Raw genomic sequence first — 23097 nt, 5'->3', positions numbered from 1 at the left:
CGTGGCAGCATGTGACTACGCCTAAACGACTGGGGGGAGCAACTTTGTTGGATGTTCATATGAAAGCCTTGAGGTCGGTTCTTTTGCAGGCGTTATGTGTACAGAGTCATCCTTGGTCAGACATTGCAAAATTTTTCATTGAAAAAACTCGCATCTCTCATGGTAATAATTATTCGTGCCTCCTGGTGGTATGCACTTGATTCTTGAGGCCTATTAAGATCACCCCGTCTTTTCTCCTTTCTCATTTGATTGCATCCTGGTAGGAGATCTTACGTTTTTTAGTTTAGCGCCCCTCTGAGATTCACGAGGAGGCGAATTCGCTGCAAGGAGAAGTCCTGGCCTCCTCTAGGTTGTTGGATTGGCCGGACAAAGATTTGCACAGGCTCAAGTTTAATTGGATGGCTCGTTTGGGGTTGTAGATAGTTTTTGACGGTGTTTCTTGGCAGTCCCGGCTTTACTCTTTTCGGCGTATTCGTCAACACTTTCAGGTACCCTGTGGATTTTGTGACACCTGGTCATCCATACAAGTCAAACTTCAGAGGTTCTCTCCTTTACTAGTGCTACAGCCATTGTATCCATGGCGTGACTGGAAGTTTGTGATCCTGGATGATTTTGAGAAGAGGTTTGCTAACTAGATATACCATCAGATGGTGGAGGCCAAGAGATGGGTCACTACAAAGGTGAATAAATTATGACATATTAGGGATGGTAAAAAGAAGTGGCAGGAAAGATTCCTTCAGCTTTGGAAGTCTAAGGTTCCCTATCAGGGTAAAGTCTTCTTGTGGAGATTGCTGATTGGTGGTTTTCCAATTGGAGAGGTGTTGCGTGCTCGAAAGACTGCTGGTTGTTGTGTATTCTGCACTACATGTGATGAAACATTGCTTCATCTTTTTGCCTCTTGTCTAGTTTTGAGATATATCTGGTGTTTTATTTCTTGTGTGTGGCTCTCAGCGACTCAGCTCCGGATAACAGCCTATTCATGGATTATGGGAAAGCTGCCCTCCGTGCCCTTCTTTGCATTCTGATTATTCCTGCCTTTTCCAGTTCCTTAGATGGAGTGCCTTGTGGCATATTTGGTGTACTTGGAATGCGTTTATTTTTGATTCGGTGTCGGGCATCCATGGTCATGTGGCCCGTGTTCGAGGTTTAGTGCTATGGCAGATTTCTTCTATGATATCAACTGACCTGGTTCTTCCTGATATTGCTGCCCCCTATTGTTCTCTCTACTCTAGCTGTGTGATTTTCTCGTTGTGTTTAGTCTTGATAGTCTTTCGTCACTTTCTTTGATGACTTGATGGTCTGATGTAAGAGAATGTAAGAGATTTAGTGAGAATGCTGTATATATTTTCTACTTAATTCAATTACCTTCATGAAGAGAGAGAGAGAGAGAGAGAGAGAGAGAGAGAGAGAGAGAGAGAGAGAGAGAAGAGAATAGAGAGAGAGGAAGAGGAAAAGAAAAGATATAGAGGGAATCATTGATGGATTGTGAGATCCATTTGTCAGTAGTCACATGTGTCTTGTGTGGTCATCTCTTGCCAGTGAGCCTTAGTTTGAGTCAGATGAGGACATTAGGAGCTTTGACATTGTATTTGTTTGTCATTTTATGTGTTTTAGACACTTTAGATGGAGGCCTTTTTGGCACTTTTGGCTATTTTTAGGGTTTGGCCCCAACTTGCTTATATATAGGCGGCCTGCCTTTCCACTCTCATTATCCATCATTGATCCTTCATGATTAGTGAACCCGTGTGATTCTCTCATTTCCTTGCTACCGCCTAGTGCCCACATTGACATGTAGAACTATGTCTTGGGGCTGATTGTCGTCGTAGCCTTGTACCTTTAGCCATTACAGTCGCATTGTTCCTTCTCTCTTGTATTCTCTCTTTGTCTCGTTCTCTCAGTATTCACTTTCCTCTTTCCATTGCGCACTCTCACATAGTATTAGAGCCATGTGTGGGAGTTAGAGATCTACGAAGAGGAGCGTGCTATCTGCGAACGAAACATGCCAGACGCCATCCATATGTGTTGTAGTCCTTGCATTTGTCATCAAACAAGGCAATGCTGTTTCCAACCCTTTAGGTTACGTTTACCAGGGCGGACTTTCGTTTTGACCTAGGTGGCCATCTTCTAGTCTAAGTGGCACTAATCCTACACTTCGGCAGCATCAGATAGATTGGGTGACACCATACAAGCCTGTCTTTTTTGCACGCAGCCCTCGATACACTTATTGTAGGTTTAGACCTGCATTTTTTGTAGGCAACCCTTCCTTCTTGCTTGTGCACCATTTACCCCACAAGTTCCATCCCATCCTCCACCATCTCCTCTGGTGGTTTTCTTGTACCTCCTATCCCTTTCAGAGGGGGACGATATTGGCGATGCAATTGTGGATTTCCTCGCTCTTTGTATTTTAGAGGGGGCTTCTTAGGATCGTAAGGAGTTACTTCAGGGCTTTTAGTCTACTTTGGGCCTTTCTTTTATGCAATAACCTCTTTTCTTCGTCATCGAGCTACCATTCTTTGCCACTTGGCCTTTGGTCCTTGCTGTTTCTATGTAGCTTATGGTGCCTTTGATAGTTTTTGGCTATCATCTCATAGTTGGGTTAGAGGCTTGGCTCACCCATCCCTGACTGGAGTTTTCTAGAGCGATCCATTCGAGGCCTCTCCGTTTTCTTTGCCCTTTAGTGGCCTTTTGTTTGCTCAAAGTTTTATATGGAGAGGGGGTCTTGCTCCTTGGCTGGCTTTCTTCATTAACAAATTTCATCGCCATTGGCACTCTTCTTGCCACCCTTGGATCCGCATCTCCTTTGGCCTTCCGCCACATCAATGATTTGAGAGGGGGTGTCAGCAGTCATGTATGTCTTCTATGGTCATCTCTTGCTTGTGAGCCTCAGTCCGAGTTAGTCAGTCAGAGTCAGACGAGGACGTTAGGAGCTCTAATATTGTATTTATCTATCATTTTGTGTTTTAGATACTTTAGATGGAGGGCACATCAGTGTATTTCTTTTTGGGCACTTTTGGCCCGAGTTCGCCAACATATAGGTGGGATGTCCTCCACTCTCATTATCTATCATTGATCCTTCATGATCAGCCAGCCCCCTCATTCTCTTATCCCCCTGTTATTGTTTGGCGCCCACATTGATGCGTAGAGCTGTGTGTTGGGGCTGGCTGCTGCAGCCTTGTACCTTTAGCCATTGTTGTCACATTGTTTTTTCTCTCATCCTTTCTCTCTTTGTCTCCTTTTGTTAGTGTTGACTTTCCTCTTTAAGTTGTATACTCTCACGCCATCTTTAAGAAGATCTCTCTCTCTCTCATCTACTCAAAGATCTACCCCCCTCTACAACATGTTGAAGCTCTACCATCTCCATCTTGTCTGCCTTGAATCCAAGTGGAAAACTCTCAAGCTGGTCAAAGGCTAAGAGCGTTGTGCAGCGATCTATCACTTTGCAGTTGCCCCAATGAGAAGAAGTTCGGGAGTTGTAAGTGCTGGAGCTGCGAAGGAGTGGCGAGTGTGGATAATGATCCAATGCCAATCAATCAATCCCAGGTTCCTTCTACTTGATTAAGTCGATTAACGAAAGATTAATTAAGGTTCTTTCTCATCATTGAAAAGATTATTTTGGAAAGGAAAGCTCATATCATTTATGCTAAGTTGATAAAATAGAAATTTATTAAGATTGTAACTTTTAAAAAACAAGTTAAGGCACTTGATATTTTGATAGATAAAAGAATTGAATGATAGTTAATTAATATATTTGAGCTATTCTTTGATAGGAAAGATTAGTTAATCAATGAAAAGATCACCAAATTAAGAAAAGAGAAATCCACTTCAGTTCGATGGATTTAAAACTTAGAAATAAATAAACCCTTTTTAGGAAATTGATTTAGATTTCTTTCATAAAGTTCTAACTCACATTGCACTAAGTTGAGAAAAACTTAGTTTGATTAGATTGCCTTAGAGAAAAGAAAGAAAATCTATCTTGATTAGGTGTACTAGCATTTAAGGTTTAGATCAACTTTCCTCTCCTTAAAGATTAAATTAAGTACTTAAATCTCCCTTTCGAGATTTAGCTAACACTTAATGAATTTAAACAAGTTAGATTCTTTCGTAAGAGTACTTAAATACTTAGATACGATAATTTTGTTTAATTCAAACTCATTGTAAAGATCTACATTAAATAGGATAGACCTAATGAAGGTTTGATCAAATGATCATTGCCAAAAAGGAACCAATGGAAGGATCCATTGGCCTTCAAAATGCTAAGGATTTAGATAGGAATGTGAAGAAAACTGCTAGGGTTTGCACTGAGGATACACAGTGTACGACCACGACAGAAACACAAAGAGACAGATACAAACACAGAAAGCAAAACTCAAACCCTAAATGCAAAACTCAAAACTCAAACACAAACAGAAGAAGGGAGAGAAGAACACAACTTTGAAGTGAATGAATACTGCAAATGAATGTAAGAGTGTATAGATACTCAAGGGTAGAGTGTTGTGTTGGAGAGTGATGTCCATCGGAAACGGATCCCAAGTGTTGTGACCACCAGTCGGAGTGACGAAGTGAGAGAAACACAAAACGCTGATCACCAGAGTGTGAGGAGACTGAGGTGACTGCAGAGGACGATGCCTAATGATGTAGGCGAAGTAGCAAAACGTAGCAGTAGAATGCCGCAGTAGAACGTTGCAGTAAAACACGGTAGTAAAACACAATAGTAGAATGCCGCAGTAAACTGCTGCTGTAGAACGAGGTGATGGAAGCAATCGTGAAGGCTGGACCGCCACGTGGTGGGAGATTGATGGCTAAGATTTGCACAAAAGGGTGAGAAACCTACACGGGAGGGATCAGACTGAATGGGGGCAGCCTGTCTATTTATAGATGTTGAAGGGTGCCCCAAAGAATTAGGGTTTTTGGAGGACCATTGAAACTCTCTCGGATCGCTCTCTGTTTTAGGGTTTTTCATTAATTAAGTGTGTTCTAGGGCTATTTAAGAATGCTAATCAACTAAAAAGCATCTTTTAGCTCAACAAGGAATCCTTTAGGGAACAAGATAATTGTCTTAATATTAGAGAAATCATTTAACAATGAGCTCTAAATGAGCCATGTGTCAACAAAGATCTTTAGTGTCTTGGAAAATCTTTACCAAAATAAGTCAAAGATTTATTAATGTGTTTCTCAAAGTATGAAATTGCTTCTTGATCTAAATCAACACAAGAAACTCTCAATACATTGGTTATTTACTTTTGATGAGTTAACCTAAGCTAAGGTGGTTGTCAAAATAAAACCCTAGCTGCTGAAAGAATTGATTACTTACCTTTCAAGGGGAAGATAAGAGATGTACTTTAAGAGAGCCCGGATTCTCTTAGAAAGAGATAAAATTCATAGCTTGTGAATCCGATGGGAAAGAGTGAACCAAAGGAATTGTTGAAAAGATTGCTACTAGTATGAATTTTGTTTGTGATTTCAATTGTGCATTCAAAGGGCTGCTTGATGCACCATGGAGAAAATGTTTGTGTTTGCAAAGATTTAGGATTCTGGTTGAATCTTAATACAAATAGGATAAAAGGAAGGATTATACTAGACCTCCTCCAAGGCTAGTTGCGGAACCCTACACCAAGGGGGTTAGTTTTATAGCTTTGGAGAGCTCGGATTGTCCGTGATTGCGAGAGGTTGCTCCGTAGGGAGGACGTTAGATAGGTGGTAAAGGTGTCAGGGGGGCTTTGGCTAGTAAATTCCTTATGCACTTAGGAACTGCCTAACCTCTACATGACTCAGGATGGACTTCTTGGGAGTGCTATTACTAGTTAAGGGCAGAAATCTTGGTGGTGCAAAACTCCCATACTCTAAAAGAAACGTGTGGGCGTTATCAGCCCACTGAGCGAAACCCGCACGCATAGGATGGATGAGTCGAGGCCCCTAGCTCACATACTGCTTTAATGGGTGAACACCCCAACCTTGCCATTCTATGAATTTCTTCCCTCTTTCGTACCGAGATAACCTGGTTTAGTTAACCAAGCAGATTGAACCTTTAGGTTGTTGCTTTTGTATGGACGGAATGAGAAATTGTAATAAGAAACCTTAAAGATAAATAAAGAACTATTTGATAAATGGCTGTTTTAGTGTTGTAACATAACTTATATGAAAGAATCCAATGTCCTAAATGTTGATTAAGAAAGCTGCCTTTATGTGTTGAAACATAAGCGTGGTTGGTAATTAGACAACTAAAGATGATCCAAAGAGGGAAGTGGGAGGGTGAGATCCGTGACGGGTCCGTAAAGTGATCTTGGTGAGCTGAGAGCTTTCTTCAAGTAACAACAATTAGGAATCATTTGTTGACCCAATTAGAAGGTTAAATAAGACCTTGACTTCTCGTCATTTTAGGGGACTAGAGTGAGACTGCCTTATGGATAGAGGAATTGACATAATGCACTCCCCCTTCTCTCTCTCTCTCTCTCTCTCTCTCTCTCTCTCTCTCTCTCTCTCTTTGAACCAAGTGCGACATAGGTCGGCTTTGGTTTGGGTGATCTAATGCAAAGCGGATGCTCCAAGACCCGAACTAATAGGTGACCTTAGTCTACTCTAAAAGCCTGGATTCATGTTGATCCTCGTGGGTTACGGTTGAAACATTTTGTTGTGAAGTGGAATTAAACGAACTTAGGTGAGAAACTGCATGTTATTCTAAGGAATACTGGGCAACGTCACTTAGGAATATCTCTTGATGGGCCACTAAAATTGTGTCACTAAAGGCTTCTTAGTCGGGCACGTTACATGTGGTATTAGAGCACAAGAAAAGATTAGTCGCAAACCTAGACATGCTTGAAAGAACTCATGACAAATTATAACTTACGATAGATTTTCTTAAGTTTACTTTCTTCTTTGCTAATGTACATTGGGTCTCGACAAAGTGATGAAGTTAGGAACGCTTCTTGGTATTTCGAGTGATATACACACCAGCCATGCACTCTCTTGATTTTGAATGGAGAAGTCAAGTTATGCGCAACTTGGAATGGTTGTATGATCCCTCTCCGCTGTACCATGAAAGATGTTAGATTGGGGATGGAAGATATTTCTATATTAGCGCTAATCATCTTTCCTGCATCCTCACAACTTGAAGAGAATATGTAGTGGATGGAGAAATTGAAAGTTATTAAGGCTTTCATATTTTATTAACCTAGAAGAAACCCTACCTTGTTCATGAGCGATCGGCGGCCTTCTATACGAAAGCTGCGATAACTAGAGTGTCCTTGTATAAACACCCTATCAGTTGGGATCCCTTTTGCTACTTCATCATAGATATAGCGGTCTAAGTTAATTTGCCGACCACCTGTGAACAATGTAAGGTTCCTTTTGGATTTACAAAATATGAAAGCCTTAACAACTTTTCATTTCTCCATCCATTGCATATGCTCTTTAAGTTGTGAGGATGTAAGGAAGATGATCAATGTTAATATAATAATATCTTCCATCCCAAACCCAACATATTTCCGAGTACAGTGGAGAGGGATCATATAATTGGTCTAAGATACACATAAGTTGACTTCTCCATTCAAAATCAAGAGAGTGCATAGCCAACGTATATATCGCTTAAAATACCAAGAAGCATTTCCAAGCTTCATTTACTGAAACCATCATTCCTTTTGTGGAGGGGTGGTAATTCCTTGATCAAGCACTTAATTACAGCAATTAGTAAATAAACATAAACTGAAATACACACTTCACCTTCATAATCTTGGATAGTAGACACCTTGTTGGCCCCAAAGTTGGCTCCCCTTTTGGTATTTCTTTAACTTGATTGACTAATGGATTGGATATAAGCTGAGATTCCATAGTCTTCTTGGCTAATTGATAAGCCCCTTGTAGTAGATGCAATTAGCAAATAAATTGGTCAAATTGCCCCTTGATTTTCACCCAAGACTTGCTCTAAAGGAACCCCACTTGGCTAAATGCTACCCCAAATTCACAATGGATGGGCTGGTATCTAAATTCCTTGACAATTCCACAAATTTCAAGTGCTGAATTTAGTGTACAATGCCTTCTACTGATGGCACGGTTCCAACGTGGTTGCAAAACCCTAATTTTTGCAAAAATTTAGGGTTTGCAGTAGAATTTTCTCCGTTGTCCACCAAATTTGATTGAGATCTACTTCAAATGACTGAGATAAGGTGAGATCTTCTGAGAATGGATTGGAGTAGGTAAGAGAATGCCAGAGAGAGAAAATGTGGAGATTCTTTGCAGAGAAATGGCTGAAATTGACTGCTATCTGCTTTGATCAGCCCAGATTACTATTGCCTATTGTCAAGGAAGTGCCCAATCGCTATCACATGCATTAAATGTTGCCCCTTGTGTTATGGAAGCACTAGACTGTGCTCGAGAGACTAGACTAGATGCAAGATTTGTTTCAAGAATTTTGATTTTAAGATGATCCCACGTAGGGACACAAGGTACAATGATAACTTAACAAGATACGGAAAATCCCACAACTTGGGATTGTAGGTATGGACAATAGGACTCGATAGGATATGAAGGATTCCACAACCCGGGGCCGTAGGTATGGATACAAGATATCAGAATTACAAGATCTCCCTCAACAAGGATGAACAAGATACAAGACAATATTAGACAAGATCTCGTACTACAAGATTACAAGGTGACAAGACAATAGGAGTATAATGGAAGACAAGACAAGACTAGATACCATCACTAGAAAGAACTAGAACTCGAACTCGAAGTTACTTACTTGGAGGTCTGGACTCTTTGAGCTCCCAAGACTAGCATTGGCAAGACCGAGAAGCTCTATGGCGAGCCTCTCCTTTTATAGGTGTTGGAGGGCAGCTAAAGATCTTCTAGAATGTTCCATGATGATATCATCGATGATGTATGCGATGATATGGTATATCTTCTAGAAGGTGCTATGATGACATGGCAAGGGTGGGTTCGCATGGTTGGCTTGAGGATATCCTGTTAAGGGTGTGTTAACATGGGGTGTGAATTCAGATGGCATGAGCAAGAATTAATCCGTACACTTGATCATGGCATGTTTGTGACACCTTACATCAGAAGGCATCATAAATGTTATCGTTTGTATCACTAGTATCTCCTTCAATTGCTTGTCGCCTCTGAATGTCTCCTTTGCAACAAATTCTGATCGACAGGCTCTTCTCTCTCTTCCATAGGGTAAAAACCTGCTGAATAGCTAAAACCAAGCCCAAAAAACGTTTTTTGAGTTTGCATGGGTATTTTTGCTAAGTGGTAGCCTTCTATACCCAATTTTCAGCATTATCCAACCATTTCATTAACTTTTAGAATTAATTAATTCTAAAAATAAAATTCAGTTCTTTCGACCTTGCCCAAAATTAAATGTGCCCATCTATAATTAATTTGGCTTGGCCATTTGCAACTTGGAGTGGTTTCCAATCTCTATTGACCCTTAGACTGGTATTAAGTAATTAATTAATGCTAGTCCTTAGTATCACTACTTATTGGCCAAATCCTAGGGTCAAAACTGACACCAACGGACCACCAAGGTCTAGTTGATATAACTTATCACAACTTTTGCTTTTGACATCCATTGCATCCTTGGGTTGTCGTCACCATGGAATAACTGCCATGCGCATCGCATGTGCTAAATAACCTTGCACATTTGATTAGTAACTTAATCAAATGTTATCAATAAGATTAAAGCATCTCAAAATTTTACATCCCCGTTATAATTACTATGTCAAGTCCCAATGTACATTAGTAGAGAAGAAAATAAACTTAAGAAAATCTATCGTAAGTTACAATTTGTCAGGAGTTCTTTTAAGCATACCCAGATTTGCAACTAATCTTTTCTTGTGCTACTTTGCAGTTTGTAGAGAGTAATTATGTATTGCTACGTTTTGAAAAGGCAAGGCTAAAAAAGATGAAAGGAAGAGAAAGACTATATCCAAAGTTGAGTACGAGATACTATGGGCCCTTCTAGGTGTTGGAGAAGATTAGCGATGTTTTGGTATGGAATATCAGTTGAAACAACCTCCACATTGGGAGATACATGATGCCTTTCATATCAGTTTGTTGAGGCCTTTTCATGGCGATGTACTAGAGGATATGTTTGCTGAAATTCGGCCTGAGGTTGAGGAGTTGGATGAGATTTTCATACCTAAGTAGATTTTGGCACATTAAAAAAAAAAAGATCAAAGGTAAAGTTTCTGGGAGATACTTAGTGAAATTTCAGAATTATTCACCAATGGATGCCAAATGGATAGAAGAGGATGGTTGGTAGACCATCCTCTGTTGTTGCAACTTTGCCTAGATGCCTTTCAGTTAGAGCGGACTTTAGTTCGGGCTTAGTCAGGTTCAACAAAGTAGGGGTCCAAAGTATTGCTTGATGCTCAAGGGGGAGGTAGCACTTTCACTCCACCAATTGTGGACAGCTCTCGTATGTAGTGGATCTCGGATGTATTTAGCATGTATCCAAGGTATTGTGTTGACCGTATATTTGCCATGAGGTCACTACTTAGCGTACTAGTCACTATGAGATGTATGCGGATGAGTATTACTTTCACATGAGCATTGGAACAATACTTTTGCATTAGCTTATGATCAGTTTGGCATAAATTTTGCCTCAATTTTGAGACAAAGATTTTGATCAGTTTCAGCTCAGTTTTTGATCAGTTTGAGAACTGTTTATGGCCACTTTTGGGATGAGTTTTGCATTGATTGCTGATCAGTTTTTGCAATGAGTTTGGGGTCACATTTGTAGTAGTTTGTGATAAGTTCTTAGATCAGCAACAAGTGATCAGTTTATGATCAGATTATGCTTAATTTTCAATGGTTTAGAAGCTAGTTTCATGGACAACATATTAGTAAATGCCATTGATAGTTTCAGCTATGCTTTATGTTGAATTAATGCTTTTCTATGGTTGATAGTTACAATAGTAGAGAAACATGAGTTATGTATGCATCCAATGAATTTCTAGCAATAACTCTGGATTGATTTCAGTTTAATGTTATGTATATGCTGGCTGGAAAATTTTCTATAGGTTTGGGACATGTATCATGGTTGGATAACTGTACGCAATTTTGCGACCATGATGCCTTATGGAAATTCCAGTGCAATTTACTTTTTCTATGGCGCAATGCAGTGCAATCGAGGATGATTGCAGGGATTTCAAGGGGAAGGTTTGTCATGAGGACATGAAATTTTAAGATGCTTTAATCTTGTTTATAACATTTGATTAAGTCAATAGTCAAATGTGCAAGGTTATTTAAGCACATGTGATACACATGGTAGATATGTTATTGTAACAAGCCAAGTAACCCGAGGATGTAGTAGGTGTCAAAGGTAAAAGTTGTAATAAGTTATGCCAACTGGGTTTTGTTGGTTAGTTGGTATCAAATTGGGTCCTAGGACAGTGGTTTGGCCAATAAGTGTTGGTAGTGACACTAGGGACTAGCATTAATTAATTAATTAATGCGAATCTAAGGGTCAATAGAGGTTGGGGATCACTCCAGATTGCAAATGGTCTAGCTAATTTAATTGTGGATGGGTACATTTAATTTTGGGTAGGTTCAGAAGGGTCGAAATTTATTTTCAGAATTATTTAATTTTGAAAATTAATTAAATGGCTGGATAATATTGAAAAATGGGTTTAGAAGGCTGGCACTTGGCAAAAATGTCCATGCAAATTGAGAAAACGTTTTTGGGGGCTGGGTCTTAGTCATTTAGTCAGTTTACAACTTGGGAGAGAGAGAGAGAGAGAGAGAGAGAGAGAGAGAGAGAGAGAGCTGCTAAGTCCATTTTTTGATTAGAGAACAACAATTTGCTATAGAAGACAGCCATCTGGGGGTCTCAATAGGCTGGGGACAGCAGGGAGTCACCTTCCAGGGGCTGGCAACAACATTGCTGATTAGGTGACGACATTTTGGAGGTGCTTAGCAGTAGCTGCCTGCACTAAATGCACACTGGAGTAGGTAGCAAGCAGAATTTAGGGTTTTCTCGCAAAGAAAATCAGATCTCTCTCTCATCCTGGATTTCTCTCATCTTCTCAAATCCATTCTCGGGAGATCTCAGCATTTCTTAGCCATTTTGAGTAAATCTCAGTCAAATTTGGTAGAAAGCAGAGAGATCTCTGCCGTAAACCCTAAATTTCTGCAGAAATTAGGGTTTGACAGTCACCTTGAGACCCATGCCAATTCGGTAAAGACATCGTACATTAAATTTAGTACGTGAAATTTATGTAATTGTCAAGGAATTCAAATGCTAGCTCATTCATTGTAATTTGGGGCAGCATTTAGATAGTTGGTGGTTTCATTTGCACAAGTCCTAGGTGAAAAATCAAGAGATAATGGGCCCAAATTGATTGCTGATTGTTGCTACAACAAAGAGGCTTTTTGGAACAACAAAGGAGATTGTGAATCTCGGCTTCTACTCATTCCATTAGTAATTAAGTTAAAGAAATACTGAAAGGGGCGCTAGTTTTGGAGCCATTAGGGTGTTCGATGTCCAAGATTATTAAGGTAATAGGTAATTTGTGCATTCAAACTATATTCATTTGCTAATTGTTATAGTTAAGTGCTTAATTAGGAAATTACCCCCCTTTTCAAGAAGGAGGGCTAGTTTCATAAGCTCAAAATAGGCCATAACCAGCAATCGGTATCAACATTAAATGCTGGCCAACTGGCACAGAATGCCAAGCCAATAAAATGCCTATTATACTAATAGATGTGCCCAGTCCAACTAGTAGGCACAGACTTACACATGAGCTGACAATCTTGCTAACAGGCATCAACTACCTTGTTTTGTTTCCTAGGTATGTGCAAATATCTGAAAGTTAAATTAAGCTAAATAATTAGCCCATCAAATATGCTTCTTAGAAATCTTTGGTTGGTTGAGAAAATGTCTCAAATTGTCATGGTTTGCCTTGATGAGAAATTCTCCACCTATAACAGATAGTGTCTCTAATTTTTCAAAGCTTGAATTGTAGCCATAAACTCCTTTTCATAGGTAGTAGTATTTTTTCTTGCATTTTGTAACCTTCTGCTTGTAGAAGCAACTGCATGCCCTTCTTGTTTTAAGATTATACCAATGTAGTATCTTGAAGCATCACATTTCTCAAAGAAAACATTTGATAAATTAGGTATGATCAAAATAGATTCTTTGCTGATATAGCCAATTCTGGCCAAGTACTGAATCTCTTTTAGGAAAAATTCACTCTTTTTGCCATTCACATAAAGCTTGTATTTACGGAGTTCTTGAAATACTATTTTTAAGTGTTGTCTATCCTCTTTTTCATCGTTTAAGTTTGAATGAACCAAAACAAAGTATTTGTAAACTTTTGACGTGCTCTAAAGATTATTTCCATTATTCTATTAGAGGTTGCAAGAGTGTTGGCGAGACCAAATGGTAGCACAAGAAACTCATGCAAACCAAAATTTATCTAGAATACTATTTTATAAACATCTTGAGGAGCATTCCTTATCTGATACTAACTGCTCTTCAAGTTAATCTAATTGAATATTCTGGATCCATCTAACACATGCACCAAGATCCATTTTTCTTTTGTACTAAGAGGACTAGAGAGCAAAAAGATGAGGAATTGGGTCTTATTAGACCCTTCTCCAAAAGCTTATTCACTTGCTTTATAATCTCCTCTTATTGTATAGGATTCACACAATAGATTGGGCTATTTGGAGATGAGCTTTTAGGAATGAGATCAATCGTGATGACCTTATCGTCTCTCTGGTGGTAACTTGTCAGTTAAAGTGTCTGCAAAATTGTAAGTGCAGGGAAGAACGTGAAAATGACAATACTTTAAACTTAACCAACTTGATCAATTATGACAATGAAAATTAGAAGAAAGACACACACACACACACACACACACACACACACACACACACACACGTGTATGTATGTATGTATATGCATGTATAAAAGGGCTGATTTGCTGCAATTTTAAAAATTAGAGTTTTGAAAATCTAAAATTTTCAAACTCTGGCCAGCAAGTTGATTTTCTTCTTTAGTTCTTGGATTAGATCAAGCTAAGTAGAAAGTGTTTCTTGGATGAGAGAGAGATAGAAGAGTACAAAGCATGCCGTTGAAATTTTAGTATGAGAGCTTGTTTCAAATGAAGAGAGAGACCTCCATTATATAGGTGTGGGGCTTGGATGTTCAAAAGTGGAAAATAGAGGTTACAAATGACAAGTGTTTATTGAAAATAGCAAGTGTAGGGACACTTGTCTCTTCAAAATGGCACATGTTGTCTTTTAGATGCCACATGTTACTTTTCTAGAGAAAGAAGTTTCCAAACCTTCTACTTTAATCTCTCAAATGGTTAAGAATTGAGAAAGTTATTGAAGACAAAATTGTTTCTTGCGAAATTCTAGAGCCTTTGACGTGAACAGAATTTCCATTTTAGCAACTTCCAAAAATAATAATCTCCTAAATTTTAGAAGCTACTAAATTTAGCTTTTGGAGAGCTTTATTATATATGTTCACCGGTTCATGGTTTGTTTTTTTAATCATGAGGATCTAGTGTTTCACTTTTTGAAACCACTCATTACATAGGCTTCTAGTCAATGTGACTATCTAAGTGTAAAAGGCTTAGTCATCTGAGCTTTTTGGTCAATCTGACCGCCCGACCAAACTTTTAATTTCTCTTGGGTATCTCCTTTTCTCAATGGCGACCCAAGGATAATTATAGGGTATTCTGGCCATTGGCCATTCTTAACTAGAAAGATGAATACTTAATCACTTAAATAATATAAATCATCTTTTAAAGTACATGAGTATCAAATTAATTTGGAATCATTTAGCTAATATGTCTTGGTAATAATTGATATACAATAGGTTTGTTACATCTCTCCCTTTTGAAATCCATATTGTTTTCAAGATGTTTATTAAAGTGTTTGTGATGCTATAGCTTTTTTATAAGTTGCAAGTATTTTTTGATAGTCTTTAAAATACTCTTTTGACATTCATTTAGAATCTAAATAAGAGTAATTTTTAAATTTTAAAAGAAAATTTCTAGGAATGTTTCTTTTTTGTTTCCTGATCATATGAAAGACTATTTGCTCTGGTTAAAGTATCCTTTTCTATTCATCTACTTAAGATGGATTCTCTATTGTAGGTTCCAATGGTGGAGGCCTTTTATAAGGCTTTAGAAGATGGATATGAAAAGTATTGTGAATTCTCCAATGCTCTGGAAGTTGTAACTTGTAACAAACATCATTAATCTTTTTAATGACTTGCTATGGGTTTCTTGTTGCAAGCTTAGTGACTTGGGATGAAGACTTGTTGGAGTTTCTTAGATGAGCTTTGTCAGATTTCAACCATATCTAATCTCATTGTTGTAAAATCAATTGCCTTCGATGCTTATCTATTGCTGTCTTTTTTTTTTCTTGATCTTTAGATAGTTTATCTAACTTGGGTGAAAGCTGTATCCATATCCCGCATGAACTCATTGGTATGAAGTATCTTCTCCTTGGTTTTGAGAATAGCTAATAAGAGTGTTTTTCCATATATGATCTCAAATGGTGCTTTACATGTAGAAGTATGAATTGTGTTATTATAGGGATATTCTACCAGAGGCAAATATTTTTTCCATTGTTGGTTAGTTTCATGGCAATAGTACTTCAGCATATCCAGTATTGTAAGATTGGCTATCTCACTTTCATCATCTGTTCGAGGATGATAAAAAGAAGAAAAGGTAAGCTTTGTACCTGAATTTTTAAAAAAAGCTTGCCAAAAGAGACTAGTGGTGTGTGGATCTCTATCGCCCACAATGGATTATGGTAACCCATGATACTTAAAGATTTGTTGAATAAATATTCTAGCCATATATTGAAACTTGATAATCTTCTTGGCTGGAATGAAATGAGCTTGTTTACTAAACTTGTCAATAATAGTCCATATGCCATCATTGCCGTTTGCTGATTTTGGCAAGCCAAAAATAAAATCCATAGCAATGCTTTCCTAAGGTTGGCTTGGAATTGTTAATGATTGCAAAAGCCGTGTATGCTTTTAGCGATCAAACTTAATCTTTTAGCACATAAGACATTCTTTGATAAATTGCTCAATGTCTAGTCGAAAACTTGACAAAAAGAAATACATTTCAAGTGCCTTGGTTGTGGTTAGAACACCATGTTGAGCCATGTAAGGTGCCGCATGACATTCTTCTATTACTTTAGTCATGAAATCTTTAGTAACACACAAGTTATTTTCCATCAATCTTTAATAACATAAGAGTTTAACCTTTTACCAAGTTGTAAATTCTCCTAGATAATTTTAAAACCTTCATTAGAAGCATATATGTCCCTTACTAGTGAAATCTGTATGATGGATCATGGATACTACATGAATCTGAGGTCTTCTTGCCAAGGTATCTGCTACCTTGTTTTGTTTTCCAAGAATATGTAGTATTTGAAAGTTAAATTGAGCTAAATAATTGGCCCATCGAAAATGCTTTTCAAAAATCTTTGGTTGGTTGATAAGATGTCTTAAATGATCATGGTCCGTCTTGATAAGAAATTCTTTATCTAAAAGAGTGTGTCTTTAATCTTTTAAAGCTTGAATGATGGCTATTAACTCTTTTTCATAGATAGTAGCATTATTTTCTGCATTTTGCAACCTTTTGCTTGTATAAGCAACTGCATGCTCTTCTTGGTTTAAGATTGTACCAATATAATCTTCTGAAGCATCACATTCCACAAGGAAAGGTTTTGACAAGTTAGGTATAATAAAAACAAGTTCTTTGTTGATATAGAACTTTAGAGTATCAAAAGCTTTTTTTTCTAGTTTGGTTCATTGGAATGCCATTGCTTTCTTTATTAAATTATGCAATGGTCTAGCAACCAGTGCAAACCATTTAATAAATCTCTCATAATAAGAGCATAATCCCAAGAAACTTTGAACTTCATGAAAACTAGTCAATTTTGGCAATTCTACAATAGCCTTGACTTTTTCTGGATCCATTCGAATCCCATCTTTGGATACAATATGGCCTAAGTAGTGAATCTCTTCTTGAAAAAAATCACTCTTTTGCCATTCACATAAAGTTTGTGTTTGCGGAGTTTTTGAAATACTATTTTCAAGTGTTGCTTATGATGTTTTTCATCTTTTGAATAAAACAAAATATCATCAAAGAAAGTACTTGTAAACTTCCGATGTGCACTAAAGATACTTTCCATCATTTTATTAAAGGTTGCAGAAGCATTGGTGAGACCAAATGGTAGCACAAGAAACTCATACAAACCAAAAGTTGTCTTGAATGTTGTTTTATGAATATCTTGAGGAGCAATTCTTATCTGATGGTAGCCACTTTTCAAGTCAATCCGGTTGAATACTTTGGATCCATCCAATGTATCCAAGATATCATCTATGCTTGGAATGGAAAATCTATTCCGAATTGTAATTTTGTTGAGGGCCTTGTAGTCCACACATATGCGCTAAGATTCATATTTCTTCTGCGCTAAGAGGACTAGAGAGCAAAAAAGGAAGAAACTCGGTCTTATTAGACCATTCTTCTCATTCACTTGCTTTATAATCTCCTCTTGTTGTGGTAGACTCACACGATAGGGTGGCCTAATTGGAGGTGAGCTCCCAAGAATGAGATCAATGTGATGATCTTTTGGCCTTTCTAGTGATAACTCGTCAGGTAAAGTGTTTGCAAAACAATCCCAAGCCATAAAAAGCTTCCTTTTCTTTGACGGAGTTTCATCCTGTTGCAAGGATTCCTTTAATACAAAACTTGCTTGAGGTATCTTTTGGGGCTAGTTTTCCTTCTTTTCCTTATTAGGGCATTGACTAGCTATGTATCCTTTTTCTCCACAAGAGAAACATTGTCCTTCTCTTTTATGTTTTGCTAACTACTGATATGTTAGCTTCTTTTTGGATGGCAAAGGTGGTCTACCTCCATCCTTATGCTTTGCTTCTTGTTTATCTGCTTTCTTTTAGTCAAACATCTTGATCTTTTTCCTTTGTGGTTCTTCTTTTGAGGCTTTACCAAGCATCCATGGCATATGTAGTCCTTTAGCTTCTGCTAACTACTGATATGTTATCTTCTTTTTGGATGGCAAAGGTGATCTACCTCCATCCTTATGCTTTGGTTCTTGTTTATCTGCTTTCTTTTGGTCAAACATCTTGATCTTCTTTCTTTGTGGTTCTTCTTTTGAGGCTTTACCAAGCATCCATGGCCTATGCAGTTCTTTAGCTTCTAAGGCTGCATCTTCAGCTACTTCCAAAGTATTAGGCTTTGTCATCTTGACAGCCCGCTATACCGTTGGATGTAATCCATGGATAAATTTTCTCATCTCCATATTGAAAGGAACTTCATTAAGAGATGTAAACTTAAGATAAATAGCGGCAAACTTGTTGATATATGTTTCAATATTGTCTCCATGGCTTTGCTTCAGCTCATTTCATTCTTATTGCACATTGGCTTCAAAGGATGAAGGCAAAAACTTCTTGTTGAATATCTCCTTAAACTCTTTCTAAGACTTGGGTTCATTTTTCTCTTGAATAACTTTGAGCCACCAATTCAAAGTGACATTGTTTAGATGCATTTTAACCATCATAATTTTTGGTTTTGCTGTATAATCTTCACCACCAAAAGCAACATTAAATTGTCTAATAAAACATACAACTTTGTGAGAATCTCTCTTACCATAGAAAACGTCAAACTTGATACTCTTCTCTCTAGGCTTGAAGTCTCTTTTAGCATCATTTTCCTTTGCTAAAAGCATCTTTGGAGATTCGGCTACTATGGAAATAACCGGTTCTTTGACTTTCTCCATATCCTTCTCCATGGAGGGATTCTTGGGATAAGAGGAGGTGGCTTGTGTATAATGAGACTTTGAAGTCAAATGGTAGGTGATATGTTACCTTTCGTAGGCTTAGTTGCATCAATAATATTGATACCTTTGCTAAGGTAGGCCTCCGCAGCCATAATACCATTTATCTCAAGGGCCTTCTCGATAAGGAAATCTTCAAAGACCTTTGCTTCAGCTCGTACCTTAGCCCTTTTCTCTATCAAAGCTTGAATTTTTGGATCGGCTTCCAGCTCCTTGTATCTTTATATCTTCTCATAATTAGAGAAGCATATAGATACAGAGTGTTGGGAGCCTTCCTGTTGTTGCCAAAATTCTTTTCTTCGCCTAGTAACATGGTGATAAAGTTAGGCTCAAAGAACTTGTCGCTTAGAAAAGTTCTTGCAAAGAAGAAGTCCTTGCTCTGGTACCAATGTAAGTGCAGGGAAGAACGTGAAAATGACTACTTTGAACTCAACCAACTTGATCAATTATCACCATGCAAATTAGGAGAGAGAGAGAGAGAGAGAGAGAGAGAGAGAGAGAGAGAGAGAGAGAGAGAGAGAGAGAGAGAGAGAGAGAGAGAGAGAGAGAGAGATGGCGACCTTCTGTATCCGCTAGGGTTTAGATCGTCGGTGTCTCAGCGGCGGCTGTGAATTCTGTTTTCGAGTGCCTGCATGACGCGAAGCCTCTGTTTCGTGATTGCTGTCCATGGCGCATTGTATACCTGCGGGCCTGTGAGGCGCCTTTGACATACAACGCAGAGAGGAGCTGCGCTCTATCCTATCGCGAGCTCTGGAAGGAGACGGCACAGAGCTGAGAACACTGCTCACTGCGTCTGCTGTCCGTGGGTGTTTGCCCTGTACATCTTGTTGCGCCGAGTCAGAGAAAGAGAGACCTAACCTGGCAGCATGCGCCTGCAACCCTGCACAGTTCAGAGAGCTGATCTACGCCTGTATACACACACACACACACACATAGAGAGAGAGAGAGAGAGAGAGAGAGAGAGAGAGAGAGAGAGAGAGAGAGAGAGAGAGAGAGAGAGAGAGAGTTACAGAGGTGCAGATTTCTATCACAGCAACAATCAGAGATCTGTGACACAACAGACACAGTGAGAGAAACAGAGAGTGAGAGAGACCTGTGCTGTTTCTGGCTTCTGTGAGCTTTTGGTGCAGCATCCAACCTGCACAAGTAGTGATACAATATGGCTGGTTTGGATATGGCCTTTCTCGACCAAACGGTGGCAGCCCTTGGTCCGGATTCCGATAGAGAGGAACCAGAGGATATGGTTCCGTGTATGGAGGAGATGCCCCCTGGTCTTGACTTCCAGCCGGCGGGCAAACGCACCAAGCATATTTCGGAAGAGGCAATGGATCATCAGGAACGTTCGTATGCGCAGGTTGCTTCTGATTCTGTGGATTCTCGGGATGTTGATTGGGAGCATTTGTTGGAGTTTGCCAACACCCTGCTTGGTGATTATGTTCAACATAATCATGAAGCATTTTCCGACTCTGGAATTGAAGATGTTCTGGAAGCTACTGTGGACCCGAAAAATGTCCTGCGCTCCTTCTCGGGGTTTTATGAACGTGCTGTTATACTCTTCTTCATTGGCAGGATTCCAGTGCTTGCTCATATTTGCCAGTGACTACACAGTCTACTATAAGGAGAGTGTGTTGAAGAGATTTTTGTAGGGCCTCGAGGCTTTTATGAGGTGTTGCTAAAATCCGAGAAGCACCGTGCTGATGTGCTGTCTAAACTGCCACTGTTCTTTGATCGCCGTTTGGTCCATGTTGTGCCATGGCACCCAATGGCGGATTTTCAGCGCTTGCTTCAACATGAATGCCTGGTATGGGTTGAGGTGGAAAACTATCCGGCTGTCTATTGGCCACTGTTAAAGGATGCCATGGCCGTTGTGGGTAGTGTTTTGGTCCCCTAGAGCCTAAGGGCTACGAATTGTAACCGTTTGTGTATGTTATGGGACACTGCTCGGAAAAGGCCTGCTTGGTTACGTCTTAACTACTCTGGCATGCATCCTTTGCACTTTCGACTGAAATGGGGTAACTTTGCAGGCCATTGTTTTTCGTGTGGTAATTTGGGGCATTTTATGGCTGAATGTCCAAAAAAGCAACCGACTTCAGATGCGGAGCATGTTTTGCCTCCCAGGAAAGATATGGTGCTTGATGCTCCGTCGCAGGATGCGACCCAGGCCCCTAAAGTTTTGGATAAAGGCAAACAACACGTTTCGGGCTTGGATTCCCGTGATAATGATTGGGTGGATGTACGTGCCAAAAAAGATAAAAGGTTTGATGCTGGCATGGCGGATATTGTGCCTAATGCTTCTCAAGATTCCTTGCGTACTTATACGCGCAGGAAAGACATGTTGTCGTTAGAGCCTCCTTCTCATGCTAGGGTTTCTTCTGTTCCTCGCAATCCGCCCACGAGGAAAGTATATTCGAATGGTCCAAAGGGCCCACCTGCTAAGTTGGCTTTCGATGCTAGAGGTAATGTGATTACCCCATGGGATTGGCGTTATCCCCGCTCCATCCCCAAGTCAGTGGATATACAGTCTACCTCTAAATCTGCCCGTCGGAACTCTTTTGCTGTATTGGCTGATTTTTTGGACGAGGGAGTCCTTGACATTCTTGCAGAGAAGGTTAAATCGAGACAAGTGTTGCCTCATTCCTGATCTTCTTTTTGAATATACATGAATATAGCCACATGGAATGTGAGAGGCATTTGTTCTCGCAATAAGCAGCATGCCATGTGGAGTTTATTGCATGAGAATCAGTGGGATGTATTGTGTGCTGTTGAGCACAAGAGTCACAACGAAGCAGGAAAAGTTGTGGATTGCCATGGCTTTCGCTTGTTTTATGCAGGGACTCATGCTATGCATTATTCTGGTGTGCTTATGATTGTCCATGAGAAATATCAGCCTGTTCTTATAAAAAATGATGTACATGGTCGTTTTGTGGTGATTGAAGTTTTATTTGAAGGAGAGATCTTATGGTTACTTGGCCTCTATGCTCCGAATGATCCTTTATCCCACCGGGATTTTTGGAATACTTTGTAGACCTCCTTGTCACTTGGCAGAAGGGGTTTTTTGATGGGGGATTTTAATATGTGTGTTGATTCTTCACAGTCCACATCAGAGCATTTGGTAATGGACGCGCCGGAAAGTCGTGTGTGGAATGTGTTGGTTCTTGACGTTCTTAAGCAAGATCTTTGGTCTTGGCTACACCCTTCTTCTACAGGATTTACTTTTCATTTTGCGCAGTATACATCTACATGGTCGCGGTTGGACCGCATGCACATCATGCAGGATGATGCTTTTCTCCCTGAGATCCTGGAAATGAAAGTGTTGCAGCAATACGCCCTGTCGGACCATTTTCCTCTACAGCTAGAAATGCTTGCACAACCCATTGCACCTTTTAAGCAATTTTGGATAGACTCCCTCTACGTTTCAACTCGTCTTATTTGAAGCATTCAATCTTTCAGGGTTATATGCAGCAATTGATTGATAGATTTTTATTGGACTTGCCGTCTGAGGGCAATGCTTCTTTTGAACGATTGCTCTCTAATGTGCAGTGGGTTGCACGGCAGTATGGGATCCATCATGCCTCTCTTTGTCGGCGGCGTCGACACGCCGCGGAGGAATTACTGGTTTTGGTTCGTTCTCTACTGGTGGAGACTCTAGATGATGTATTTTTGCTACCATTGGCGATGCGTTTGGCTGATCTTTTTAAAGAGTTTCAGTTGAAATCTTACCAATAGGCTAAATTGCAAAATTTGACAGAGAATTTTCAAGATAGTGCTTGTCAAACTCATTAAGTTCTTTTGTGCTCTTCATGCATCTCCTGGTCGAGAGAATATGACTAGACTCTAGGAGGCAGATGGTCATATGGTCACTGATCCTCAGACTATTGTGAATATGTGTAGGAATTATTTTCTAGACCTTCTTGGTTCTTTTCCTCCACCTTCGGACCAAACTACTCATGCTCGCTCAGTCTTCTATGATTTGGTCCGCAATCAGGTACCACATGACATGCAAACTACTTTGGAGACGAATATTTCTGAGGCAGAGGTTATGGATGTTTTGTTACACTTGCTGTAACTGGCCTGCTCACTGGAAAGGGCGGTAGTGTACAACCAAAATATATAAATGCTTTCACCTAATTCACAGTCACCCACTTTACCTGAACTTAAAGACACAGAATCAAGAAGACATATAGGAAGCTAGAATGCTCCTGTTGCAACACAGACACCCTGTTGGCCCCTAAGTTAGGCGCCCCTTTCGGTATTTCTTTATTTTTAAAA

General features: G+C 39.4%; 1 protein-coding gene across 1 annotated transcript in view; it reads left to right on the top strand.

Moving 5' to 3' along the window:
- Window positions 1-23097, top strand: part of LOC148040062 (bacterial hemolysin-like protein) — a 94504-nt gene that overhangs the window by 7221 nt on the left and 64186 nt on the right. The gene's annotated exons all lie outside the window — the stretch shown is intronic.

Source organism: Lygodium microphyllum, chromosome 2, assembly GCF_053477565.2.
Source record: "Lygodium microphyllum isolate KBCC chromosome 2, Lygodium_microphyllum_v1.1.10, whole genome shotgun sequence".
Classification (NCBI taxonomy): Eukaryota; Viridiplantae; Streptophyta; class Polypodiopsida; order Schizaeales; family Lygodiaceae; genus Lygodium; species Lygodium microphyllum.
This window is presented reverse-complemented; position numbering and strand designations above follow the sequence as displayed.